The 21,399-nt window shown below is 44.2% G+C and overlaps 59 non-coding genes across 59 annotated transcripts; all 59 read right to left on the bottom strand.

Annotated features, from left to right (window-relative positions):
- Positions 1 to 387: 387 nt before the first annotated feature.
- On the bottom strand, positions 388 to 460 carry Trnat-cgu. Its single transcript has one exon. It is a non-coding gene; the product is annotated as a tRNA-Thr (tRNA).
- Positions 461 to 547: 87 nt separating this feature from the next.
- On the bottom strand, positions 548 to 620 carry Trnat-ugu. The gene has a single exon. It is a non-coding gene; the product is annotated as a tRNA-Thr (tRNA).
- Positions 621 to 865: 245 nt separating this feature from the next.
- On the bottom strand, positions 866 to 975 carry Trnai-uau. The gene is made up of 2 exons: positions 938 to 975; positions 866 to 901 (listed from the first exon to the last, which is right to left on the bottom strand). It is a non-coding gene; the product is annotated as a tRNA-Ile (tRNA).
- Positions 976 to 1,325: 350 nt separating this feature from the next.
- Trnat-ugu lies at positions 1,326 to 1,398 on the bottom strand. Its single transcript has one exon. It is a non-coding gene; the product is annotated as a tRNA-Thr (tRNA).
- A 443-nt stretch (positions 1,399 to 1,841) lies between these two features.
- Positions 1,842 to 1,914, bottom strand: Trnat-cgu. Its single transcript has one exon. It is a non-coding gene; the product is annotated as a tRNA-Thr (tRNA).
- An 87-nt stretch (positions 1,915 to 2,001) lies between these two features.
- On the bottom strand, positions 2,002 to 2,074 carry Trnat-ugu. Its single transcript has one exon. It is a non-coding gene; the product is annotated as a tRNA-Thr (tRNA).
- A 245-nt stretch (positions 2,075 to 2,319) lies between these two features.
- On the bottom strand, positions 2,320 to 2,429 carry Trnai-uau. The gene is made up of 2 exons: positions 2,392 to 2,429; positions 2,320 to 2,355 (listed from the first exon to the last, which is right to left on the bottom strand). It is a non-coding gene; the product is annotated as a tRNA-Ile (tRNA).
- A 351-nt stretch (positions 2,430 to 2,780) lies between these two features.
- Trnat-ugu lies at positions 2,781 to 2,853 on the bottom strand. The gene has a single exon. It is a non-coding gene; the product is annotated as a tRNA-Thr (tRNA).
- Positions 2,854 to 3,296: 443 nt separating this feature from the next.
- Positions 3,297 to 3,369, bottom strand: Trnat-cgu. The gene has a single exon. It is a non-coding gene; the product is annotated as a tRNA-Thr (tRNA).
- Positions 3,370 to 3,456: 87 nt separating this feature from the next.
- Positions 3,457 to 3,529, bottom strand: Trnat-ugu. The gene has a single exon. It is a non-coding gene; the product is annotated as a tRNA-Thr (tRNA).
- Positions 3,530 to 3,774: 245 nt separating this feature from the next.
- Trnai-uau lies at positions 3,775 to 3,884 on the bottom strand. Its single transcript has 2 exons — positions 3,847 to 3,884; positions 3,775 to 3,810 (listed from the first exon to the last, which is right to left on the bottom strand). It is a non-coding gene; the product is annotated as a tRNA-Ile (tRNA).
- Positions 3,885 to 4,234: 350 nt separating this feature from the next.
- On the bottom strand, positions 4,235 to 4,307 carry Trnat-ugu. Its single transcript has one exon. It is a non-coding gene; the product is annotated as a tRNA-Thr (tRNA).
- A 445-nt stretch (positions 4,308 to 4,752) lies between these two features.
- Trnat-cgu lies at positions 4,753 to 4,825 on the bottom strand. The gene has a single exon. It is a non-coding gene; the product is annotated as a tRNA-Thr (tRNA).
- An 87-nt stretch (positions 4,826 to 4,912) lies between these two features.
- On the bottom strand, positions 4,913 to 4,985 carry Trnat-ugu. Its single transcript has one exon. It is a non-coding gene; the product is annotated as a tRNA-Thr (tRNA).
- A 245-nt stretch (positions 4,986 to 5,230) lies between these two features.
- Positions 5,231 to 5,340, bottom strand: Trnai-uau. The gene is made up of 2 exons: positions 5,303 to 5,340; positions 5,231 to 5,266 (listed from the first exon to the last, which is right to left on the bottom strand). It is a non-coding gene; the product is annotated as a tRNA-Ile (tRNA).
- Positions 5,341 to 5,690: 350 nt separating this feature from the next.
- On the bottom strand, positions 5,691 to 5,763 carry Trnat-ugu. Its single transcript has one exon. It is a non-coding gene; the product is annotated as a tRNA-Thr (tRNA).
- A 445-nt stretch (positions 5,764 to 6,208) lies between these two features.
- Positions 6,209 to 6,281, bottom strand: Trnat-cgu. The gene has a single exon. It is a non-coding gene; the product is annotated as a tRNA-Thr (tRNA).
- Positions 6,282 to 6,368: 87 nt separating this feature from the next.
- Positions 6,369 to 6,441, bottom strand: Trnat-ugu. Its single transcript has one exon. It is a non-coding gene; the product is annotated as a tRNA-Thr (tRNA).
- A 245-nt stretch (positions 6,442 to 6,686) lies between these two features.
- Positions 6,687 to 6,796, bottom strand: Trnai-uau. The gene is made up of 2 exons: positions 6,759 to 6,796; positions 6,687 to 6,722 (listed from the first exon to the last, which is right to left on the bottom strand). It is a non-coding gene; the product is annotated as a tRNA-Ile (tRNA).
- Positions 6,797 to 7,147: 351 nt separating this feature from the next.
- Trnat-ugu lies at positions 7,148 to 7,220 on the bottom strand. Its single transcript has one exon. It is a non-coding gene; the product is annotated as a tRNA-Thr (tRNA).
- Positions 7,221 to 7,661: 441 nt separating this feature from the next.
- Positions 7,662 to 7,735, bottom strand: Trnat-cgu. Its single transcript has one exon. It is a non-coding gene; the product is annotated as a tRNA-Thr (tRNA).
- Positions 7,736 to 7,821: 86 nt separating this feature from the next.
- On the bottom strand, positions 7,822 to 7,894 carry Trnat-ugu. The gene has a single exon. It is a non-coding gene; the product is annotated as a tRNA-Thr (tRNA).
- Positions 7,895 to 8,139: 245 nt separating this feature from the next.
- Positions 8,140 to 8,249, bottom strand: Trnai-uau. Its single transcript has 2 exons — positions 8,212 to 8,249; positions 8,140 to 8,175 (listed from the first exon to the last, which is right to left on the bottom strand). It is a non-coding gene; the product is annotated as a tRNA-Ile (tRNA).
- A 350-nt stretch (positions 8,250 to 8,599) lies between these two features.
- On the bottom strand, positions 8,600 to 8,672 carry Trnat-ugu. Its single transcript has one exon. It is a non-coding gene; the product is annotated as a tRNA-Thr (tRNA).
- Positions 8,673 to 9,115: 443 nt separating this feature from the next.
- Trnat-cgu lies at positions 9,116 to 9,188 on the bottom strand. The gene has a single exon. It is a non-coding gene; the product is annotated as a tRNA-Thr (tRNA).
- Positions 9,189 to 9,275: 87 nt separating this feature from the next.
- On the bottom strand, positions 9,276 to 9,348 carry Trnat-ugu. The gene has a single exon. It is a non-coding gene; the product is annotated as a tRNA-Thr (tRNA).
- A 245-nt stretch (positions 9,349 to 9,593) lies between these two features.
- On the bottom strand, positions 9,594 to 9,703 carry Trnai-uau. The gene is made up of 2 exons: positions 9,666 to 9,703; positions 9,594 to 9,629 (listed from the first exon to the last, which is right to left on the bottom strand). It is a non-coding gene; the product is annotated as a tRNA-Ile (tRNA).
- Positions 9,704 to 10,054: 351 nt separating this feature from the next.
- Trnat-ugu lies at positions 10,055 to 10,127 on the bottom strand. The gene has a single exon. It is a non-coding gene; the product is annotated as a tRNA-Thr (tRNA).
- Positions 10,128 to 10,570: 443 nt separating this feature from the next.
- On the bottom strand, positions 10,571 to 10,643 carry Trnat-cgu. The gene has a single exon. It is a non-coding gene; the product is annotated as a tRNA-Thr (tRNA).
- An 87-nt stretch (positions 10,644 to 10,730) lies between these two features.
- Positions 10,731 to 10,803, bottom strand: Trnat-ugu. Its single transcript has one exon. It is a non-coding gene; the product is annotated as a tRNA-Thr (tRNA).
- A 245-nt stretch (positions 10,804 to 11,048) lies between these two features.
- Trnai-uau lies at positions 11,049 to 11,158 on the bottom strand. Its single transcript has 2 exons — positions 11,121 to 11,158; positions 11,049 to 11,084 (listed from the first exon to the last, which is right to left on the bottom strand). It is a non-coding gene; the product is annotated as a tRNA-Ile (tRNA).
- A 351-nt stretch (positions 11,159 to 11,509) lies between these two features.
- Positions 11,510 to 11,582, bottom strand: Trnat-ugu. The gene has a single exon. It is a non-coding gene; the product is annotated as a tRNA-Thr (tRNA).
- A 443-nt stretch (positions 11,583 to 12,025) lies between these two features.
- On the bottom strand, positions 12,026 to 12,098 carry Trnat-cgu. Its single transcript has one exon. It is a non-coding gene; the product is annotated as a tRNA-Thr (tRNA).
- An 87-nt stretch (positions 12,099 to 12,185) lies between these two features.
- Positions 12,186 to 12,258, bottom strand: Trnat-ugu. The gene has a single exon. It is a non-coding gene; the product is annotated as a tRNA-Thr (tRNA).
- Positions 12,259 to 12,503: 245 nt separating this feature from the next.
- On the bottom strand, positions 12,504 to 12,613 carry Trnai-uau. Its single transcript has 2 exons — positions 12,576 to 12,613; positions 12,504 to 12,539 (listed from the first exon to the last, which is right to left on the bottom strand). It is a non-coding gene; the product is annotated as a tRNA-Ile (tRNA).
- Positions 12,614 to 12,964: 351 nt separating this feature from the next.
- Trnat-ugu lies at positions 12,965 to 13,037 on the bottom strand. The gene has a single exon. It is a non-coding gene; the product is annotated as a tRNA-Thr (tRNA).
- A 443-nt stretch (positions 13,038 to 13,480) lies between these two features.
- On the bottom strand, positions 13,481 to 13,553 carry Trnat-cgu. Its single transcript has one exon. It is a non-coding gene; the product is annotated as a tRNA-Thr (tRNA).
- Positions 13,554 to 13,640: 87 nt separating this feature from the next.
- Positions 13,641 to 13,713, bottom strand: Trnat-ugu. Its single transcript has one exon. It is a non-coding gene; the product is annotated as a tRNA-Thr (tRNA).
- Positions 13,714 to 13,958: 245 nt separating this feature from the next.
- On the bottom strand, positions 13,959 to 14,068 carry Trnai-uau. Its single transcript has 2 exons — positions 14,031 to 14,068; positions 13,959 to 13,994 (listed from the first exon to the last, which is right to left on the bottom strand). It is a non-coding gene; the product is annotated as a tRNA-Ile (tRNA).
- Positions 14,069 to 14,419: 351 nt separating this feature from the next.
- On the bottom strand, positions 14,420 to 14,492 carry Trnat-ugu. Its single transcript has one exon. It is a non-coding gene; the product is annotated as a tRNA-Thr (tRNA).
- Positions 14,493 to 14,935: 443 nt separating this feature from the next.
- Positions 14,936 to 15,008, bottom strand: Trnat-cgu. Its single transcript has one exon. It is a non-coding gene; the product is annotated as a tRNA-Thr (tRNA).
- An 87-nt stretch (positions 15,009 to 15,095) lies between these two features.
- On the bottom strand, positions 15,096 to 15,168 carry Trnat-ugu. The gene has a single exon. It is a non-coding gene; the product is annotated as a tRNA-Thr (tRNA).
- A 245-nt stretch (positions 15,169 to 15,413) lies between these two features.
- Positions 15,414 to 15,523, bottom strand: Trnai-uau. The gene is made up of 2 exons: positions 15,486 to 15,523; positions 15,414 to 15,449 (listed from the first exon to the last, which is right to left on the bottom strand). It is a non-coding gene; the product is annotated as a tRNA-Ile (tRNA).
- Positions 15,524 to 15,874: 351 nt separating this feature from the next.
- Positions 15,875 to 15,947, bottom strand: Trnat-ugu. Its single transcript has one exon. It is a non-coding gene; the product is annotated as a tRNA-Thr (tRNA).
- Positions 15,948 to 16,390: 443 nt separating this feature from the next.
- Trnat-cgu lies at positions 16,391 to 16,463 on the bottom strand. The gene has a single exon. It is a non-coding gene; the product is annotated as a tRNA-Thr (tRNA).
- An 87-nt stretch (positions 16,464 to 16,550) lies between these two features.
- On the bottom strand, positions 16,551 to 16,623 carry Trnat-ugu. Its single transcript has one exon. It is a non-coding gene; the product is annotated as a tRNA-Thr (tRNA).
- A 245-nt stretch (positions 16,624 to 16,868) lies between these two features.
- On the bottom strand, positions 16,869 to 16,978 carry Trnai-uau. Its single transcript has 2 exons — positions 16,941 to 16,978; positions 16,869 to 16,904 (listed from the first exon to the last, which is right to left on the bottom strand). It is a non-coding gene; the product is annotated as a tRNA-Ile (tRNA).
- Positions 16,979 to 17,329: 351 nt separating this feature from the next.
- On the bottom strand, positions 17,330 to 17,402 carry Trnat-ugu. The gene has a single exon. It is a non-coding gene; the product is annotated as a tRNA-Thr (tRNA).
- A 443-nt stretch (positions 17,403 to 17,845) lies between these two features.
- Trnat-cgu lies at positions 17,846 to 17,918 on the bottom strand. Its single transcript has one exon. It is a non-coding gene; the product is annotated as a tRNA-Thr (tRNA).
- Positions 17,919 to 18,005: 87 nt separating this feature from the next.
- Trnat-ugu lies at positions 18,006 to 18,078 on the bottom strand. Its single transcript has one exon. It is a non-coding gene; the product is annotated as a tRNA-Thr (tRNA).
- A 245-nt stretch (positions 18,079 to 18,323) lies between these two features.
- Positions 18,324 to 18,433, bottom strand: Trnai-uau. The gene is made up of 2 exons: positions 18,396 to 18,433; positions 18,324 to 18,359 (listed from the first exon to the last, which is right to left on the bottom strand). It is a non-coding gene; the product is annotated as a tRNA-Ile (tRNA).
- Positions 18,434 to 18,784: 351 nt separating this feature from the next.
- Positions 18,785 to 18,857, bottom strand: Trnat-ugu. Its single transcript has one exon. It is a non-coding gene; the product is annotated as a tRNA-Thr (tRNA).
- Positions 18,858 to 19,300: 443 nt separating this feature from the next.
- Positions 19,301 to 19,373, bottom strand: Trnat-cgu. Its single transcript has one exon. It is a non-coding gene; the product is annotated as a tRNA-Thr (tRNA).
- Positions 19,374 to 19,460: 87 nt separating this feature from the next.
- Trnat-ugu lies at positions 19,461 to 19,533 on the bottom strand. Its single transcript has one exon. It is a non-coding gene; the product is annotated as a tRNA-Thr (tRNA).
- Positions 19,534 to 19,778: 245 nt separating this feature from the next.
- Trnai-uau lies at positions 19,779 to 19,888 on the bottom strand. Its single transcript has 2 exons — positions 19,851 to 19,888; positions 19,779 to 19,814 (listed from the first exon to the last, which is right to left on the bottom strand). It is a non-coding gene; the product is annotated as a tRNA-Ile (tRNA).
- Positions 19,889 to 20,239: 351 nt separating this feature from the next.
- Positions 20,240 to 20,312, bottom strand: Trnat-ugu. Its single transcript has one exon. It is a non-coding gene; the product is annotated as a tRNA-Thr (tRNA).
- A 443-nt stretch (positions 20,313 to 20,755) lies between these two features.
- On the bottom strand, positions 20,756 to 20,828 carry Trnat-cgu. Its single transcript has one exon. It is a non-coding gene; the product is annotated as a tRNA-Thr (tRNA).
- An 87-nt stretch (positions 20,829 to 20,915) lies between these two features.
- Trnat-ugu lies at positions 20,916 to 20,988 on the bottom strand. The gene has a single exon. It is a non-coding gene; the product is annotated as a tRNA-Thr (tRNA).
- A 245-nt stretch (positions 20,989 to 21,233) lies between these two features.
- On the bottom strand, positions 21,234 to 21,343 carry Trnai-uau. Its single transcript has 2 exons — positions 21,306 to 21,343; positions 21,234 to 21,269 (listed from the first exon to the last, which is right to left on the bottom strand). It is a non-coding gene; the product is annotated as a tRNA-Ile (tRNA).
- Positions 21,344 to 21,399: the final 56 nt, after the last annotated feature.

Genomic DNA, 21,399 nt, shown 5'->3' with positions numbered 1-21,399 from the left:
GAAGCACAACTCCTGCAAAAGGAACTAAAATGACACATCTCAAACACACCTTCAACCAGTGCTATTACAACGGGTGTCTTATTTAAATGGAAAGTGAACAGATACATTTTGTACACTTTTAAAATATGTGTTAAACGACACTTGCTGAGCCGATTCAAGGCAAAGGCATCGGAAATTTGAAGGCTTGGGTGTCGATTTAAGATTTAAAAGGAGGCCTGCGCTTGGATATCAAAGGGCACGCGCAACTCATGGGTTCTGTCGTCAATGTCACTGTCTTGATCACTCAATTGTTCCCGATCATGTGACAAATGATTGGCTTCAAAGTTGAGACTGCGTTCACTTTAATAGGAAAAAAACGATTGGATTTTCGAAATAAAGCTATAACATAGCCCCCGGTGAGGATCGAACTCACGAACCCTGGTTTACGAGACCAGTGCTCTTACCACTGAGCTACGGAGGCTGCTTCCACAGCACTTCCTCGTGGTGCTCCAATAAGAGGTTTTATCAATTCAACTGCAAAAGGCTAAAATTCCGGCAAAGGATATCTAGCCCCCAGTGAGGATCGAACTCACGACCCCTGGTTTACAAGACCAGTGCTCTATCCACTGAGCTATGGAGGCATCTGATAGCTTGGGGAAAGGCGCCGCGGTTTTAACAGCTGCTGGTCGCGAGAGCTGGTCGATTGTAGTCAATAGTCTGTGTAAACACCATTCACGTTGGGTATTATAACTTTCAGACTAAGGAAAATGTGTACGTTTTCCTTAGAAGATGCATTTCACCTGCCACATGTCTGCTATAATGAGTGGTTGTGAATTGGAAGCGACAGTGTTGGTCAAACTGTCAGAGCAGTAAATAAAAGCAAGCATGCCCCGGGTGAGGCTCGAACTCACAACCTCCGCATTCCTCATCCCATGGTGATCATGGGGAAGGTACTGACTATAAGTACGGCGCGCTAACCGATTGTGCCACCGGGGCAGCTGATAGACAGGCCAACATTTTCACTGCAAGTCAGTCAGCCACGTTTCAAGCAGTCAAATACATTCTGATATGGAAACAAATAAACATTTTACATGATGAATTGTAAACAGAAGGCAGGTGAAGACAAACATTAATTAGGTCAATAGGGGGTTCGGGTATTTTATCTCACTCTCTTCTTTACCTCTTAAGAAATATAGAATTTGGTTGTAAGCTGACCATTCTCACATGTTGATGCAGCTAAAACGAGTGCCGGTTGGTTTATTTGCCTCTAAGGAGAAATATAGTTTCCGCGTGACAGCAATCGTTTACTGACTCCTGGGTGATAAAAAAACTGTAAAAGAAGAATGAGCCCCCAGTGAGGATCGAACTCACGACCCCTGGTTTACAAGACCAGTGCTCTATCCACTGAGCTATGGAGGCAGTTAGCCATTGATGGTGACTTATTAATCCTTATGTTCACTCTCGACAACTATACTCAGAAGCACAACTCCTGCAAAAGGAACTAAAATGACACATCTCAAACACACCTTCAACCAGTGCTATTACAACGGGTGTCTTATTTAAATGGAAAGTGAACAGATACATTTTGTACACTTTAAAATATGTGTTAAACGACACTTGCTGAGCCGAGTCAAGGCAAAGGCATCGGAAATTTGAAGGCTTGGGTGTCGATTTAAGATTTAAAAGGAGGCCTGCGCTTGGACACAAAGGGCACGCGCAACTCATTGGTTCTGTCGTCAATGTCACTGTCTTGATCACTCAATTGTTCCCGATCATGTGACAAATGATTGGCTTCAAAGTTGAGACTGCGTTCACTTCAATAGGAAAAAAACGATTGGATTTTCAAAATAAAGCTATAACATAGCCCCCGGTGAGGATCGAACTCACGACCCCTGGTTTACGAGACCAGTGCTCTTACCACTGAGCTACGGAGGCTGCTTCCACAGCACTTCCTCGTGGTGCTCCAATAAGAGGTTTTATCAATTCAACTGCAAAAGGCTAAAATTCCGGCAAAGGATATCTAGCCCCCAGTGAGGATCGAACTCACGACCCCTGGTTTACAAGACCAGTGCTCTATCCACTGAGCTATGGAGGCATCTGATAGCTTGGGGAAAGGCGCCGCGGTTTTAACAGCTGCAGGTCGCGAGAGCTGGTCGATTGTAGTCAATAGTCTGTGTAAACACCATTCACGTTGGGTATTATAACTTTCAGACTAAGGAAAATGTGTAAGTTTTGCTTAGAAGATGCATTTCACCTGCCACATGTCTGCTATAATGAGTGGTTGTGAATTGGAAGCGACAGTGTTGGTCAAACTGTCAGAGCAGTAAATAAAAGCAAGCATGCCCCGGGTGAGGCTCGAACTCACAACCTCCGCATTCCTCATCCCATGGTGATCATGGGGAAGGTACTGACTATAAGTACGGCGCGCTAACCGATTGTGCCACCGGGGCAGCTGATAGACAGGCCAACATTTTCACTGCAAGTCAGTCAGCCACGTTTCAAGCAGTCAAATACATTCTGATATGGAAACAAATAAACATTTTACATGATGAATTGTAAACAGAAGGCAGGTGAAGACAAACATTAATTAGGTCAATAGGGGGTTCGGGTATTTTATCTCACTCTCTTCTTTACCTCTTAAGAAATATAGAATTTGGTTGTAAGCTGACCATTCTCACATGTTGATGCAGCTAAAACGAGTGCCGGTTGGTTTATTTGCCTCTAAGGAGAAATATAGTATCCGCGTGACAGCAATCGTTTACTGACTCCTGGGTGATAAAAAAAACTGTAAAAGAAGAATGAGCCCCCAGTGAGGATCGAACTCACGACCCCTGGTTTACAAGACCAGTGCTCTATCCACTGAGCTATGGAGGCAGTTAGCCATTGATGGTGACTTATTAATCCTTATGTTCACTCTCGACAACTATACTCAGAAGCACAACTCCTGCAAAAGGAACTAAAATGACACATCTCAAACACACCTTCAACCAGTGCTATTACAACGGGTGTCTTATTTAAATGGAAAGTGAACAGATACATTTTGTACACTTTAAAATATGTGTTAAACGACACTTGCTGAGCCGAGTCAAGGCAAAGGCATCGGAAATTTGAAGGCTTGGGTGTCGATTTAAGATTTAAAAGGAGGCCTGCGCTTGGACACAAAGGGCACGCGCAACTCATGGGTTCTGTCGTCAATGTCACTGTCTTGATCACTCAATTGTTCCCGATCATGTGACAAATGATTGGCTTCAAAGTTGAGACTGCGTTCACTTCAATAGGAAAAAAACGATTGGATTTTCAAAATAAAGCTATAACATAGCCCCCGGTGAGGATCGAACTCACGACCCCTGGTTTACGAGACCAGTGCTCTTACCACTGAGCTACGGAGGCTGCTTCCACAGCACTTCCTCGTGGTGCTCCAATAAGAGGTTTTATCAATTCAACTGCAAAAGGCTAAAATTCCGGCAAAGGATATCTAGCCCCCAGTGAGGATCGAACTCACGACCCCTGGTTTACAAGACCAGTGCTCTATCCACTGAGCTATGGAGGCATCTGATAACTTGGGGAAAGGCACAGCGGTTTTAACAGCTGCTGGTCGCGAGAGCTGGTCGATTGTAGTCAATAGTCTGTGTAAACACCATTCACGTTGGGTATTATAACTTTCAGACTAAGGAAAATGTGTAAGTTTTGCTTAGAAGATGCATTTCACCTGCCACATGTCTGCTATAATGAGTGGTTGTGAATTGGAAGCGACAGTGTTGGTCAAACTGTCAGAGCAGTAAATAAAAGCAAGCATGCCCCGGGTGAGGCTCGAACTCACAACCTCCGCATTCCTCATCCCATGGTGATCATGGGGAAGGTACTGACTATAAGTACGGCGCGCTAACCGATTGTGCCACCGGGGCAGCTGATAGACAGGCCAACATTTTCACTGCAAGTCAGTCAGCCACGTTTCAAGCAGTCAAATACATTCTGATATGGAAACAAATAAACATTTTACATGATGAATTGTAAACAGAAGGCAGGTGAAGACAAACATTAATTAGGTCAATAGGGGGTTCGGGTATTTTATCTCACTCTCTTCTTTACCTCTTAAGAAATATAGAATTTGGTTGTAAGCTGACCATTCTCACATGTTGATGCAGCTAAAACGAGTGCCGGTTGGTTTATTTGCCTCTAAGGAGAAATATAGTTTCCGCGTGACAGCAATCGTTTACTGACTCCTGGGTGATAAAAAAACTGTAAAAGAAGAATGAGCCCCCAGTGAGGATCGAACTCACGACCCCTGGTTCACAAGACCAGTGCTCTATCCACTGAGCTATGGAGGCAGTTAGCCATTGATGGTGACTTATTAATCCTTATGTTCACTCTCGACAACTATACTCAGAAGCACAACTCCTGCAAAAGGAACTAAAATGACACATCTCAAACACACCTTCAACCAGTGCTATTACAACGGGTGTCTTATTTAAATGGAAAGTGAACAGATACATTTTGTACACTTTTAAAATATGTGTTAAACGACACTTGCTGAGCCGAGTCAAGGCAAAGGCATCGGAAATTTGAAGGCTTGGGTGTCGATTTAAGATTTAAAAGGAGGCCTGCGCTTGGATATCAAAGGGCACGCGCAACTCATGGGTTCTGTCGTCAATGTCACTGTCTTGATCACTCAATTGTTCCCGATCATGTGACAAATGATTGGCTTCAAAGTTGAGACTGCGTTCACTTCAATAGGAAAAAAACGATTGGATTTTCGAAATAAAGCTATAACATAGCCCCCGGTGAGGATCGAACTCACGAACCCTGGTTTACGAGACCAGTGCTCTTACCACTGAGCTACGGAGGCTGCTTCCACAGCACTTCCTCGTGGTGCTCCAATAAGAGGTTTTATCAATTCAACTGCAAAAGGCTAAAATTCCGGCAAAGGATATCTAGCCCCCAGTGAGGATCGAACTCACGACCCCTGGTTTACAAGACCAGTGCTCTATCCACTGAGCTATGGAGGCATCTGATAGCTTGGGGAAAGGCGCCGCGGTTTTAACAGCTGCTGGTCGCGAGAGCTGGTCGATTGTAGTCAATAGTCTGTGTAAACACCATTCACGTTGGGTATTATAACTTTCAGACTAAGGAAAATGTGTACGTTTTCCTTAGAAGATGCATTTCACCTGCCACATGTCTGCTATAATGAGTGGTTGTGAATTGGAAGCGACAGTGTTGGTCAAACTGTCAGAGCAGTAAATAAAAGCAAGCATGCCCCGGGTGAGGCTCGAACTCACAACCTCCGCATTCCTCATCCCATGGTGATCATGGGGAAGGTACTGACTATAAGTACGGCGCGCTAACCGATTGTGCCACCGGGGCAGCTGATAGACAGGCCAACATTTTCACTGCAAGTCAGTCAGCCACGTTTCAAGCAGTCAAATACATTCTGATATGGAAACAAATAAACATTTTACATGATGAATTGTAAACAGAAGGCAGGTGAAGACAAACATTAATTAGGTCAATAGGGGGTTCGGGTATTTTATCTCACTCTCTTCTTTACCTCTTAAGAAATATAGAATTTGGTTGTAAGCTGACCATTCTCACATGTTGATGCAGCTAAAACGAGTGCCGGTTGGTTTATTTGCCTCTAAGGAGAAATATAGTTTCCGCGTGACAGCAATCGTTTACTGACTCCTGGGTGATAAAAAAACTGTAAAAGAAGAATGAGCCCCCAGTGAGGATCGAACTCACGACCCCTGGTTCACAAGACCAGTGCTCTATCCACTGAGCTATGGAGGCAGTTAGCCATTGATGGTGACTTATTAATCCTTATGTTCACTCTCGACAACTATACTCAGAAGCACAACTCCTGCAAAAGGAACTAAAATGACACATCTCAAACACACCTTCAACCAGTGCTATTACAACGGGTGTCTTATTTAAATGGAAAGTGAACAGATACATTTTGTACACTTTTAAAATATGTGTTAAACGACACTTGCTGAGCCGAGTCAAGGCAAAGGCATCGGAAATTTGAAGGCTTGGGTGTCGATTTAAGATTTAAAAGGAGGCCTGCGCTTGGATATCAAAGGGCACGCGCAACTCATGGGTTCTGTCGTCAATGTCACTGTCTTGATCACTCAATTGTTCCCGATCATGTGACAAATGATTGGCTTCAAAGTTGAGACTGCGTTCACTTCAATAGGAAAAAAACGATTGGATTTTCGAAATAAAGCTATAACATAGCCCCCGGTGAGGATCGAACTCACGACCCCTGGTTTACGAGACCAGTGCTCTTACCACTGAGCTACGGAGGCTGCTTCCACAGCACTTCCTCGTGGTGCTCCAATAAGAGGTTTTATCAATTCAACTGCAAAAGGCTAAAATTCCGGCAAAGGATATCTAGCCCCCAGTGAGGATCGAACTCACGACCCCTGGTTTACAAGTCCAGTGCTCTATCCACTGAGCTATGGAGGCATCTGATAGCTTGGGGAAAGGCGCCGCGGTTTTAACAGCTGCAGGTCGCGAGAGCTGGTCGATTGTAGTCAATAGTCTGTGTAAACACCATTCACGTTGGGTATTATAACTTTCAGACTAAGGAAAATGTGTAAGTTTTGCTTAGAAGATGCATTTCACCTGCCACATGTCTGCTATAATGAGTGGTTGTGAATTGGAAGCGACAGTGTTGGTCAAACTGTCAGAGCAGTAAATAAAAGCAAGCATGCCCCGGGTGAGGCTCGAACTCACAACCTCCGCATTCCTCATCCCATGGTGATCATGGGGAAGGTACTGACTATAAGTACGGCGCGCTAACCGATTGTGCCACCGGGGCAGCTGATAGACAGGCCAACATTTTCACTGCAAGTCAGTCAGCCACGTTTCAAGCAGTCAAATACATTCTGATATGGAAACAAATAAACATTTTACATGATGAATTGTAAACAGAAGGCAGGTGAAGACAAACATTAATTAGGTCAATAGGGGGTTCGGGTATTTTATCTCACTCTCTTCTTTACCTCTTAAGAAATATAGAATTTGGTTGTAAGCTGACCATTCTCACATGTTGATGCAGCTAAAACGAGTGCCGGTTGGTTTATTTGCCTCTAAGGAGAAATATAGTATCCGCGTGACAGCAATCGTTTACTGACTCCTGGGTGATAAAAAAAACTGTAAAAGAAGAATGAGCCCCCAGTGAGGATCGAACTCACGACCCCTGGTTTACAAGACCAGTGCTCTATCCACTGAGCGATGGAGGCAGTTAGCCATTGATGGTGACTTATTAATCCTTATGTTCACTCTCGACAACTATACTCAGAAGCACAACTCCTGCAAAAGGAACTAAAATGACACATGTCAAACACACCTTCAACCAGTGCTATTACAACGGGTGTCTTATTTAAATGGAAAGTGAACAGATACATTTTGTACACTTTAAAATATGTGTTAAACGACACTTGCTGAGCCGAGTCAAGGCAAAGGCATCGGAAATTTGAAGGCTTGGGTGTCGATTTAAGATTTAAAAGGAGGCCTGCGCTTGGACACAAAGGGCACGCGCAACTCATGGGTTCTGTCGTCAATGTCACTGTCTTGATCACTCAATTGTTCCCGATCATGTGACAAATGATTGGCTTCAAAGTTGAGACTGCGTTCACTTCAATAGAAAAAAACGATTGGATTTTCAAAATAAAGCTAGAACATAGCCCCGGTGAGGATCGAACTCACGACCCCTGGTTTACGAGACCAGTGCTCTTACCACTGAGCTACGGAGGCTGCTTCCACAGCACTTCCTCGTGGTGCTCCAATAAGAGGTTTTATCAATTCAACTGCAAAAGGCTAAAATTCCGGCAAAGGATATCTAGCCCCCAGTGAGGATCGAACCCACGACCCCTGGTTTACAAGACCAGTGCTCTATCCACTGAGCTATGGAGGCATCTGATAGCTTGGGGAAAGGCGCCGCGGTTTTAACAGCTGCAGGTCGCGAGAGCTGGTCGATTGTAGTCAATAGTCTGTGTAAACACCATTCACGTTGGGTATTATAACTTTCAGACTAAGGAAAATGTGTAAGTTTTGCTTAGAAGATGCATTTCACCTGCCACATGTCTGCTATAATGAGTGGTTGTGAATTGGAAGCGACAGTGTTGGTCAAACTGTCAGAGCAGTAAATAAAAGCAAGCATGCCCCGGGTGAGGCTCGAACTCACAACCTCCGCATTCCTCATCCCATGGTGATCATGGGGAAGGTACTGACTATAAGTACGGCGCGCTAACCGATTGTGCCACCGGGGCAGCTGATAGACAGGCCAACATTTTCACTGCAAGTCAGTCAGCCACGTTTCAAGCAGTCAAATACATTCTGATATGGAAACAAATAAACATTTTACATGATGAATTGTAAACAGAAGGCAGGTGAAGACAAACATTAATTAGGTCAATAGGGGGTTCGGGTATTTTATCTCACTCTCTTCTTTACCTCTTAAGAAATATAGAATTTGGTTGTAAGCTGACCATTCTCACATGTTGATGCAGCTAAAACGAGTGCCGGTTGGTTTATTTGCCTCTAAGGAGAAATATAGTATCCGCGTGACAGCAATCGTTTACTGACTCCTGGGTGATAAAAAAACTGTAAAAGAAGAATGAGCCCCCAGTGAGGATCGAACTCACGACCCCTGGTTTACAAGACCAGTGCTCTATCCACTGAGCGATGGAGGCAGTTAGCCATTGATGGTGACTTATTAATCCTTATGTTCACTCTCGACAACTATACTCAGAAGCACAACTCCTGCAAAAGGAACTAAAATGACACATCTCAAACACACCTTCAACCAGTGCTATTACAACGGGTGTCTTATTTAAATGGAAAGTGAACAGATACATTTTGTACACTTTAAAATATGTGTTAAACGACACTTGCTGAGCCGAGTCAAGGCAAAGGCATCGGAAATTTGAAGGCTTGGGTGTCGATTTAAGATTTAAAAGGAGGCCTGCGCTTGGACACAAAGGGCACGCGCAACTCATGGGTTCTGTCGTCAATGTCACTGTCTTGATCACTCAATTGTTCCCGATCATGTGACAAATGATTGGCTTCAAAGTTGAGACTGCGTTCACTTCAATAGGAAAAAAACGATTGGATTTTCAAAATAAAGCTATAACATAGCCCCCGGTGAGGATCGAACTCACGACCCCTGGTTTACGAGACCAGTGCTCTTACCACTGAGCTACGGAGGCTGCTTCCACAGCACTTCCTCGTGGTGCTCCAATAAGAGGTTTTATCAATTCAACTGCAAAAGGCTAAAATTCCGGCAAAGGATATCTAGCCCCCAGTGAGGATCGAACTCACGACCCCTGGTTTACAAGACCAGTGCTCTATCCACTGAGCTATGGAGGCATCTGATAACTTGGGGAAAGGCGCAGCGGTTTTAACAGCTGCTGGTCGCGAGAGCTGGTCGATTGTAGTCAATAGTCTGTGTAAACACCATTCACGTTGGGTATTATAACTTTCAGACTAAGGAAAATGTGTAAGTTTTGCTTAGAAGATGCATTTCACCTGCCACATGTCTGCTATAATGAGTGGTTGTGAATTGGAAGCGACAGTGTTGGTCAAACTGTCAGAGCAGTAAATAAAAGCAAGCATGCCCCGGGTGAGGCTCGAACTCACAACCTCCGCATTCCTCATCCCATGGTGATCATGGGGAAGGTACTGACTATAAGTACGGCGCGCTAACCGATTGTGCCACCGGGGCAGCTGATAGACAGGCCAACATTTTCACTGCAAGTCAGTCAGCCACGTTTCAAGCAGTCAAATACATTCTGATATGGAAACAAATAAACATTTTACATGATGAATTGTAAACAGAAGGCAGGTGAAGACAAACATTAATTAGGTCAATAGGGGGTTCGGGTATTTTATCTCACTCTCTACTTTACCTCTTAAGAAATATAGAATTTGGTTGTAAGCTGACCATTCTCACATGTTGATGCAGCTAAAACGAGTGCCGGTTGGTTTATTTGCCTCTAAGGAGAAATATAGTATCCGCGTGACAGCAATCGTTTACTGACTCCTGGGTGATAAAAAAAACTGTAAAAGAAGAATGAGCCCCCAGTGAGGATCGAACTCACGACCCCTGGTTTACAAGACCAGTGCTCTATCCACTGAGCGATGGAGGCAGTTAGCCATTGATGGTGACTTATTAATCCTTATGTTCACTCTCGACAACTATACTCAGAAGCACAACTCCTGCAAAAGGAACTAAAATGACACATCTCAAACACACCTTCAACCAGTGCTATTACAACGGGTGTCTTATTTAAATGGAAAGTGAACAGATACATTTTGTACACTTTAAAATATGTGTTAAACGACACTTGCTGAGCCGAGTCAAGGCAAAGGCATCGGAAATTTGAAGGCTTGGGTGTCGATTTAAGATTTAAAAGGAGGCCTGCGCTTGGACACAAAGGGCACGCGCAACTCATGGGTTCTGTCGTCAATGTCACTGTCTTGATCACTCAATTGTTCCCGATCATGTGACAAATGATTGGCTTCAAAGTTGAGACTGCGTTCACTTCAATAGGAAAAAAACGATTGGATTTTCAAAATAAAGCTATAACATAGCCCCCGGTGAGGATCGAACTCACGACCCCTGGTTTACGAGACCAGTGCTCTTACCACTGAGCTACGGAGGCTGCTTCCACAGCACTTCCTCGTGGTGCTCCAATAAGAGGTTTTATCAATTCAACTGCAAAAGGCTAAAATTCCGGCAAAGGATATCTAGCCCCCAGTGAGGATCGAACTCACGACCCCTGGTTTACAAGACCAGTGCTCTATCCACTGAGCTATGGAGGCATCTGATAACTTGGGGAAAGGCGCCGCGGTTTTAACAGCTGCTGGTCGCGAGAGCTGGTCGATTGTAGTCAATAGTCTGTGTAAACACCATTCACGTTGGGTATTATAACTTTCAGACTAAGGAAAATGTGTAAGTTTTGCTTAGAAGATGCATTTCACCTGCCACATGTCTGCTATAATGAGTGGTTGTGAATTGGAAGCGACAGTGTTGGTCAAACTGTCAGAGCAGTAAATAAAAGCAAGCATGCCCCGGGTGAGGCTCGAACTCACAACCTCCGCATTCCTCATCCCATGGTGATCATGGGGAAGGTACTGACTATAAGTACGGCGCGCTAACCGATTGTGCCACCGGGGCAGCTGATAGACAGGCCAACATTTTCACTGCAAGTCAGTCAGCCACGTTTCAAGCAGTCAAATACATTCTGATATGGAAACAAATAAACATTTTACATGATGAATTGTAAACAGAAGGCAGGTGAAGACAAACATTAATTAGGTCAATAGGGGGTTCGGGTATTTTATCTCACTCTCTTCTTTACCTCTTAAGAAATATAGAATTTGGTTGTAAGCTGACCATTGTCACATGTTGATGCAGCTAAAACGAGTGCCGGTTGGTTTATTTGCCTCTAAGGAGAAATATAGTATCCGCGTGACAGCAATCGTTTACTGACTCCTGGGTGATAAAAAAAACTGTAAAAGAAGAATGAGCCCCCAGTGAGGATCGAACTCACGACCCCTGGTTTACAAGACCAGTGCTCTATCCACTGAGCTATGGAGGCAGTTAGCCATTGATGGTGACTTATTAATCCTTATGTTCACTCTCGACAACTATACTCAGAAGCACAACTCCTGCAAAAGGAATTAAAATGACACATCTCAAACACACCTTCAACCAGTGCTATTACAACGGGTGTCTTATTTAAATGGAAAGTGAACAGATACATTTTGTACACTTTAAAATATGTGTTAAACGACACTTGCTGAGCCCAGTCAAGGCAAAGGCATCGGAAATTTGAAGGCTTGGGTGTCGATTTAAGATTTAAAAGGAGGCCTGCGCTTGGACACAAAGGGCACGCGCAACTCATTGGTTCTGTCGTCAATGTCACTGTCTTGATCACTCAATTGTTCCCGATCATGTGACAAATGATTGGCTTCAAAGTTGAGACTGCGTTCACTTCAATAGGAAAAAAACGATTGGATTTTCAAAATAAAGCTATAACATAGCCCCCGGTGAGGATCGAACTCACGACCCCTGGTTTACGAGACCAGTGCTCTTACCACTGAGCTACGGAGGCTGCTTCCACAGCACTTCCTCGTGGTGCTCCAATAAGAGGTTTTATCAATTCAACTGCAAAAGGCTAAAATTCTGGCAAAGGATATCTAGCCCCCAGTGAGGATCGAACTCACGACCCCTGGTTTACAAGACCAGTGCTCTATCCACTGAGCTATGGAGGCATCTGATAGCTTGGGGAAAGGCGCCGCGGTTTTAACAGCTGCTGGTCGCGAGAGCTGGTCGATTGTAGTCAATAGTCTGTGTAAACACCATTCACGTTGGGTATTATAACTTTCAGACTAAGGAAAATGTGTAAGTTTTGCTTAGAAGATGCATTTCACCTGCCACATGTCTGCTATAATGAGTGGTTGTGAATTGGAAGCGACAGTGTTGGTCAAACTGTCAGAGCAGTAAATAAAAGCAAGCATGCCCCGGGTGAGGCTCGAACTCACAACCTCCGCATTCCTCATCCCATGGTGATCATGGGGAAGGTACTGACTATAAGTACGGCGCGCTAACCGATTGTGCCACCGGGGCAGCTGATAGACAGGCCAACATTTTCACTGCAAGTCAGTCAGCCACGTTTCAAGCAGTCAAATACATTCTGATATGGAAACAAATAAACATTTTACATGATGAATTGTAAACAGAAGGCAGGTGAAGACAAACATTAATTAGGTCAATAGGGGGTTCGGGTATTTTATCTCACTCTCTTCTTTACCTCTTAAGAAATATAGAATTTGGTTGTAAGCTGACCATTCTCACATGTTGATGCAGCTAAAACGAGTGCCGGTTGGTTTATTTGCCTCTAAGGAGAAATATAGTATCCGCGTGACAGCAATCGTTTACTGACTCCTGGGTGATAAAAAAAACTGTAAAAGAAGAATGAGCCCCCAGTGAGGATCGAACTCACGACCCCTGGTTTACAAGACCAGTGCTCTATCCACTGAGCTATGGAGGCAGTTAGCCATTGATGGTGACTTATTAATCCTTATGTTCACTCTCGACAACTATACTCAGAAGCACAACTCCTGCAAAAGGAATTAAAATGACACATCTCAAACACACCTTCAACCAGTGCTATTACAACGGGTGTCTTATTTAAATGGAAAGTGAACAGATACATTTTGTACACTTTAAAATATGTGTTAAACGACACTTGCTGAGCCGAGTCAAGGCAAAGGCATCGGAAATTTGAAGGCTTGGGTGTCGATTTAAGATTTAAAAGGAGGCCTGCGCTTGGACACAAAGGGCACGCGCAACTCATGGGTTCTGTCGTCAATGTCACTGTCTTGATCACTCAATTGTTCCCGATCATGTGACAAATGATTGGCTTCAAAGTTGAGACTGCGTTCACTTCAATAGGAAAAAAACGATTGGATTTTCAAAATAAAGCTATAACATAGCCCCCGGTGAGGATCGAACTCACGACCCCTGGTTTACGAGACCAGTGCTCTTACCACTGAGCTACGGAGGCTGCTTCCACAGCACTTCCTCGTGGTGCTCCAATAAGAGGTTTTATCAATTCAACTGCAAAAGGCTAAAATTCCGGCAAAGGATATCTAGCCCCCAGTGAGGATCGAACTCACGACCCCTGGTTTACAAGACCAGTGCTCTATCCACTGAGCTATGGAGGCATCTGATAACTTGGGGAAAGGCGCAGCGGTTTTAACAGCTGCTGGTCGCGAGAGCTGGTCGATTGTAGTCAATAGTCTGTGTAAACACCATTCACGTTGGGTATTATAACTTTCAGACTAAGGAAAATGTGTAAGTTTTGCTTAGAAGATGCATTTCACCTGCCACATGTCTGCTATAATGAGTGGTTGTGAATTGGAAGCGACAGTGTTGGTCAAACTGTCAGAGCAGTAAATAAAAGCAAGCATGCCCCGGGTGAGGCTCGAACTCACAACCTCCGCATTCCTCATCCCATGGTGATCATGGGGAAGGTACTGACTATAAGTACGGCGCGCTAACCGATTGTGCCACCGGGGCAGCTGATAGACAGGCCAACATTTTCACTGCAAGTCAGTCAGCCACGTTTCAAGCAGTCAAATACATTCTGATATGGAAACAAATAAACATTTTACATGATGAATTGTAAACAGAAGGCAGGTGAAGACAAACATTAATTAGGTCAATAGGGGGTTCGGGTATTTTATCTCACTCTCTACTTTACCTCTTAAGAAATATAGAATTTGGTTGTAAGCTGACCATTCTCACATGTTGATGCAGCTAAAACGAGTGCCGGTTGGTTTATTTGCCTCTAAGGAGAAATATAGTATCCGCGTGACAGCAATCGTTTACTGACTCCTGGGTGATAAAAAAAACTGTAAAAGAAGAATGAGCCCCCAGTGAGGATCGAACTCACGACCCCTGGTTTACAAGACCAGTGCTCTATCCACTGAGCGATGGAGGCAGTTAGCCATTGATGGTGACTTATTAATCCTTATGTTCACTCTCGACAACTATACTCAGAAGCACAACTCCTGCAAAAGGAACTAAAATGACACATCTCAAACACACCTTCAACCAGTGCTATTACAACGGGTGTCTTATTTAAATGGAAAGTGAACAGATACATTTTGTACACTTTAAAATATGTGTTAAACGACACTTGCTGAGCCGAGTCAAGGCAAAGGCATCGGAAATTTGAAGGCTTGGGTGTCGATTTAAGATTTAAAAGGAGGCCTGCGCTTGGACACAAAGGGCACGCGCAACTCATGGGTTCTGTCGTCAATGTCACTGTCTTGATCACTCAATTGTTCCCGATCATGTGACAAATGATTGGCTTCAAAGTTGAGACTGCGTTCACTTCAATAGGAAAAAAACGATTGGATTTTCAAAATAAAGCTATAACATAGCCCCCGGTGAGGATCGAACTCACGACCCCTGGTTTACGAGACCAGTGCTCTTACCACTGAGCTACGGAGGCTGCTTCCACAGCACTTCCTCGTGGTGCTCCAATAAGAGGTTTTATCAATTCAACTGCAAAAGGCTAAAATTCCGGCAAAGGATATCTAGCCCCCAGTGAGGATCGAACTCACGACCCCTGGTTTACAAGACCAGTGCTCTATCCACTGAGCTATGGAGGCATCTGATAACTTGGGGAAAGGCGCCGCGGTTTTAACAGCTGCTGGTCGCGAGAGCTGGTCGATTGTAGTCAATAGTCTGTGTAAACACCATTCACGTTGGGTATTATAACTTTCAGACTAAGGAAAATGTGTAAGTTTTGCTTAGAAGATGCATTTCACCTGCCACATGTCTGCTATAATGAGTGGTTGTGAATTGGAAGCGACAGTGTTGGTCAAACTGTCAGAGCAGTAAATAAAAGCAAGCATGCCCCGGGTGAGGCTCGAACTCACAACCTCCGCATTCCTCATCCCATGGTGATCATGGGGAAGGTACTGACTATAAGTACGGCGCGCTAACCGATTGTGCCACCGGGGCAGCTGATAGACAGGCCAACATTTTCACTGCAAGTCAGTCAGCCACGTTTCAAGCAGTCAAATACATTCTGATATGGAAACAAATAAACATTTTACATGATGAATTGTAAACAGAAGGCAGGTGAAGACAAACATTAATTAGGTCAATAGGGGGTTCGGGTATTTTATCTCACTCTCTTCTTTACCTCTTAAGAAATATAGAATTTGGTTGTAAGCTGACCATTGTCACATGTTGATGCAGCTAAAACGAGTGCCGGTTGGTTTATTTGCCTCTAAGGAGAAATATAGTATCCGCGTGACAGCAATCGTTTACTGACTCCTGGGTGATAAAAAAAACTGTAAAAGAAGAATGAGCCCCCAGTGAGGATCGAACTCACGACCCCTGGTTTACAAGACCAGTGCTCTATCCACTGAGCTATGGAGGCAGTTAGCCATTGATGGTGACTTATTAATCCTTATGTTCACTCTCGACAACTATACTCAGAAGCACAACTCCTGCAAAAGGAATTAAAATGACACATCTCAAACACACCTTCAACCAGTGCTATTACAACGGGTGTCTTATTTAAATGGAAAGTGAACAGATACATTTTGTACACTTTAAAATATGTGTTAAACGACACTTGCTGAGCCCAGTCAAGGCAAAGGCATCGGAAATTTGAAGGCTTGGGTGTCGATTTAAGATTTAAAAGGAGGCCTGCGCTTGGACACAAAGGGCACGCGCAACTCATTGGTTCTGTCGTCAATGTCACTGTCTTGATCACTCAATTGTTCCCGATCATGTGACAAATGATTGGCTTCAAAGTTGAGACTGCGTTCACTTCAATAGGAAAAAAACGATTGGATTTTCAAAATAAAGCTATAACATAGCCCCCGGTGAGGATCGAACTCACGACCCCTGGTTTACGAGACCAGTGCTCTTACCACTGAGCTACGGAGGCTGCTTCCACAGCACTTCCTCGTGGTGCTCCAATAAGAGGTTTTATCAATTCAACTGCAAAAGGCTAAAATTCTGGCAAAGGATATCTAGCCCCCAGTGAGGATCGAACTCACGACCCCTGGTTTACAAGACCAGTGCTCTATCCACTGAGCTATGGAGGCATCTGATAGCTTGGGGAAAGGCGCCGCGGTTTTAACAGCTGCTGGTCGCGAGAGCTGGTCGATTGTAGTCAATAGTCTGTGTAAACACCATTCACGTTGGGTATTATAACTTTCAGACTAAGGAAAATGTGTAAGTTTTGCTTAGAAGATGCATTTCACCTGCCACATGTCTGCTATAATGAGTGGTTGTGAATTGGAAGCGACAGTGTTGGTCAAACTGTCAGAGCAGTAAATAAAAGCAAGCATGCCCCGGGTGAGGCTCGAACTCACAACCTCCGCATTCCTCATCCCATGGTGATCATGGGGAAGGTACTGACTATAAGTACGGCGCGCTAACCGATTGTGCCACCGGGGCAGCTGATAGACAGGCCAACATTTTCACTGCAAGTCAGTCAGCCACGTTTCAAGCAGTCAAATACATTCTGATATGGAAACAAATAAACATTTTACATGATGAATTGTAAACAGAAGGCAGGTGAAGACAAACATTAATTAGGTCAATAGGGGGTTCGGGTATTTTATCTCACTCTCTTCTTTACCTCTTAAGAAATATAGAATTTGGTTGTAAGCTGACCATTCTCACATGTTGATGCAGCTAAAACGAGTGCCGGTTGGTTTATTTGCCTCTAAGGAGAAATATAGTATCCGCGTGACAGCAATCGTTTACTGACTCCTGGGTGATAAAAAAAACTGTAAAAGAAGAATGAGCCCCCAGTGAGGATCGAACTCACGACCCCTGGTTTACAAGACCAGTGCTCTATCCACTGAGCTATGGAGGCAGTTAGCCATTGATGGTGACTTATTAATCCTTATGTTCACTCTCGACAACTATACTCAGAAGCACAACTCCTGCAAAAGGAACTAAAATGACACATCTCAAACACACCTTCAACCAGTGCTATTACAACGGGTGTCTTATTTAAATGGAAAGTGAACAGATACATTTTGTACACTTTAAAATATGTGTTAAACGACACTTGCTGAGCCGAGTCAAGGCAAAGGCATCGGAAATTTGAAGGCTTGGGTGTCGATTTAAGATTTAAAAGGAGGCCTGCGCTTGGACACAAAGGGCACGCGCAACTCATTGGTTCTGTCGTCAATGTCACTGTCTTGATCACTCAATTGTTCCCGATCATGTGACAAATGATTGGCTTCAAAGTTGAGACTGCGTTCACTTCAATAGGAAAAAAACGATTGGATTTTCAAAATAAAGCTATAACATAGCCCCCGGTGAGGATCGAACTCACGACCCCTGGTTTACGAGACCAGTGCTCTTACCACTGAGCTACGGAGGCTGCTTCCACAGCACTTCCTCGTGGTGCTCCAATAAGAGGTTTTATCAATTCAACTGCAAAAGGCTAAAATTCCGGCAAAGGATATCTAGCCCCCAGTGAGGATCGAACTCACGACCCCTGGTTTACAAGACCAGTGCTCTATCCACTGAGCTATGGAGGCATCTGATAGCTTGGGGAAAGGCGCCGCGGTTTTAACAGCTGCTGGTCGCGAGAGCTGGTCGATTGTAGTCAATAGTCTGTGTAAACACCATTCACGTTGGGTATTATAACTTTCAGACTAAGGAAAATGTGTAAGTTTTGCTTAGAAGATGCATTTCACCTGCCACATGTCTGCTATAATGAGTGGTTGTGAATTGGAAGCGACAGTGTTGGTCAAACTGTCAGAGCAGTAAATAAAAGCAAGCATGCCCCGGGTGAGGCTCGAACTCACAACCTCCGCATTCCTCATCCCATGGTGATCATGGGGAAGGTACTGACTATAAGTACGGCGCGCTAACCGATTGTGCCACCGGGGCAGCTGATAGACAGGCCAACATTTTCACTGCAAGTCAGTCAGCCACGTTTCAAGCAGTCAAATACATTCTGATATGGAAACAAATAAACATTTTACATGATGAATTGTAAACAGAAGGCAGGTGAAGACAAACATTAATTAGGTCAATAGGGGGTTCGGGTATTTTATCTCACTCTCTTCTTTACCTCTTAAGAAATATAGAATTTGGTTGTAAGCTGACCATTCTCACATGTTGATGCAGCTAAAACGAGTGCCGGTTGGTTTATTTGCCTCTAAGGAGAAATATAGTATCCGCGTGACAGCAATCGTTTACTGACTCCTGGGTGATAAAAAAAACTGTAAAAGAAGTATGAGCCCCCAGTGAGGATCGAACTCACGACCCCTGGTTTACAAGACCAGTGCTCTATCCACTGAGCTATGGAGGCAGTTAGCCATTGATGGTGACTTATTAATCCTTATGTTCACTCTCGACAACTATACTCAGAAGCACAACTCCTGCAAAAGGAACTAAAATGACACATCTCAAACACACCTTCAACCAGTGCTATTACAACGGGTGTCTTATTTAAATGGAAAGTGAACAGATACATTTTGTACACTTTAAAATATGTGTTAAACGACACTTGCTGAGCCGAGTCAAGGCAAAGGCATCGGAAATTTGAAGGCTTGGGTGTCGATTTAAGATTTAAAAGGAGGCCTGCGCTTGGACACAAAGGGCACGCGCAACTCATTGGTTCTGTCGTCAATGTCACTGTCTTGATCACTCAATTGTTCCCGATCATGTGACAAATGATTGGCTTCAAAGTTGAGACTGCGTTCACTTCAATAGGAAAAAAACGATTGGATTTTCAAAATAAAGCTATAACATAGCCCCCGGTGAGGATCGAACTCACGACCCCTGGTTTACGAGACCAGTGCTCTTACCACTGAGCTACGGAGGCTGCTTCCACAGCACTTCCTCGTGGTGCTCCAATAAGAGGTTTTATCAATTCAACTGCAAAAGGCTAAAATTCCGGCAAAGGATATCTAGCCCCAAGTGAGGATCGAACTCACGACCCCTGGTTTACAAGACCAGTGCTCTATCCACTGAGCTATGGAGGCATCTGATAGCTTGGGGAAAGGCGCCGCGGTTTTAACAGCTGCTGGTCGCGAGAGCTGGTCGATTGTAGTCAATAGTCTGTGTAAACACCATTCACGTTGGGTATTATAACTTTCAGACTAAGGAAAATGTGTAAGTTTTGCTTAGAAGATGCATTTCACCTGCCACATGTCTGCTATAATGAGTGGTTGTGAATTGGAAGCGACAGTGTTGGTCAAACTGTCAGAGCAGTAAATAAAAGCAAGCATGCCCCGGGTGAGGCTCGAACTCACAACCTCCGCATTCCTCATCCCATGGTGATCATGGGGAAGGTACTGACTATAAGTACGGCGCGCTAACCGATTGTGCCACCGGGGCAGCTGATAGACAGGCCAACATTTTCACTGCAAGTCAGTCAGCCACGTTTCAAGCAGTCAAATACATTCTGATATGGAAACAAATAAACATTTTACATGATGAATTGTAAACAGAAGGCAGGTGAAGACAAACATTAATTAGGTCAATAGGGGGTTCGGGTATTTTATCTCACTCTCTTCTTTACCTCTTAAGAAATATAGAATTTGGTTGTAAGCTGACCATTCTCACATGTTGATGCAGCTAAAACGAGTGCCGGTTGGTTTATTTGCCTCTAAGGAGAAATATAGTATCCGCGTGACAGCAATCGTTTACTGACTCCTGGGTGATAAAAAAAACTGTAAAAGAAGTATGAGCCCCCAGTGAGGATCGAACTCACGACCCCTGGTTTACAAGACCAGTGCTCTATCCACTGAGCTATGGAGGCAGTTAGCCATTGATGGTGACTTATTAATCCTTATGTTCACTCTCGACAACTATACTCAGAAGCACAACTCCTGCAAAAGGAACTAAAATGACACATCTCAAACACACCTTCAACCAGTGCTATTACAACGGGTGTCTTATTTAAATGGAAAGTGAACAGATACATTTTGTACACTTTAAAATATGTGTTAAACGACACTTGCTGAGCCGAGTCAAGGCAAAGGCATCGGAAATTTGAAGGCTTGGGTGTCGATTTAAGATTTAAAAGGAGGCCTGCGCTTGGACACAAAGGGCACGCGCAACTCATTGGTTCTGTCGTCAATGTCACTGTCTTGATCACTCAATTGTTCCCGATCATGTGACAAATGATTGGCTTCAAAGTTGAGACTGCGTTCACTTCAATAGGAAAAAAACGATTGGATTTTCAAAATAAAGCTATAACATAGCCCCCGGTGAGGATCGAACTCACGACCCCTGGTTTACGAGACCAGTGCTCTTACCACTGAGCTACGGAGGCTGCTTCCACAGCACTTCCTCGTGGTGCTCCAATAAGAGGTTTTATCAATTCAACTGCAAAAGGCTAAAATTCCGGCAAAGGATATCTAGCCCCCAGTGAGGATCGAACTCACGACCCCTGGTTTACAAGACCAGTGCTCTATCCACTGAGCTATGGAGGCATCTGATAACTTGGGGAAAGGCGCCGCGGTTTTAACAGCTGCTGGTCGCGAGAGCTGGTCGATTGTAGTCAATAGTCTGTGTAAACACCATTCACGTTGGGTATTATAACTTTCAGACTAAGGAAAATGTGTAAGTTTTGCTTAGAAGATGCATTTCACCTGCCACATGTCTGCTATAATGAGTGGTTGTGAATTGGAAGCGACAGTGTTGGTCAAACTGTCAGAGCAGTAAATAAAAGCAAGCATGCCCCGGGTGAGGCTCGAACTCACAACCTCCGCATTCCTCATCCCATGGTGATCATGGGGAAGGTACTGACTATAAGTACGGCGCGCTAACCGATTGTGCCACCGGGGCAGCTGATAGACAGGCCAACATTTTCACTGCAAGTCAGTCAGCCACGTTTCAAGCAG

The sequence above is a fragment of the Haliotis rufescens genome, unplaced genomic scaffold, assembly GCF_023055435.1.
Source record: "Haliotis rufescens isolate VD_foot unplaced genomic scaffold, xgHalRufe1.0.p SCAF_6, whole genome shotgun sequence".
NCBI classification, from domain to species: Eukaryota; Metazoa; Mollusca; class Gastropoda; order Lepetellida; family Haliotidae; genus Haliotis; species Haliotis rufescens.
The sequence above is the reverse complement of the archived record's forward strand: the minus strand, read 5'-3'. Positions and strand labels throughout refer to the sequence as shown.